We start from the raw sequence: 474 nt of genomic DNA on the forward strand, positions 1-474 counted from the left end.
AAGGTGTTGGGTGACTTTACTGCACCTACTCCCGACTTCTATGGAAGAAGCATCTCTATCCCTGCCATTGGAGCAAACAACTTTGAGCTTAAGCCTCAATTAGTTTCTCTAATGCAACAGAATTGCAAGTTCCATGGACTTCCATTGGAAGATCCTCATCAGTTCTTAGCTGAGTTCTTGCAAATCTGTGACACTGTCAAGACTAATGGGGTTGACCCTGAGGTCTACAGACTTATGCTATTCCCTTTTGCTGTAAGAGACAGAGCTAGAATATGGTTGGATTCTCAACCTAAAGAAAGCCTGAACTCTTGGGAAAAGCTAGTCAATGCCTTCTTGGCAAAGTTCTTTCCACCTCAAAAATTGAGTAAGCTTAGAGTGGAAGTCCAAACCTTCAGACAGAAGGAAGGAGAATCCCTCTATGAAGCTTGGGAAAGATACAAACAATTAATCAGAAAGTGTCCCTCTGATATGCTT

At 42.2% G+C, this 474-nt stretch overlaps 1 non-coding gene across 1 annotated transcript; it reads right to left on the bottom strand.

The window, feature by feature from the left end:
- Positions 1-366: 366 nt before the first annotated feature.
- Positions 367-474, bottom strand: LOC112763373 (small nucleolar RNA R71). The gene has a single exon (XR_003182865.1). It is a non-coding gene; the product is annotated as a small nucleolar RNA R71 (small nucleolar RNA).

This window comes from Arachis hypogaea, chromosome 2 (genome assembly GCF_003086295.3).
Source record: "Arachis hypogaea cultivar Tifrunner chromosome 2, arahy.Tifrunner.gnm2.J5K5, whole genome shotgun sequence".
Lineage (NCBI taxonomy): Eukaryota > Viridiplantae > Streptophyta > Magnoliopsida > Fabales > Fabaceae > Arachis > Arachis hypogaea.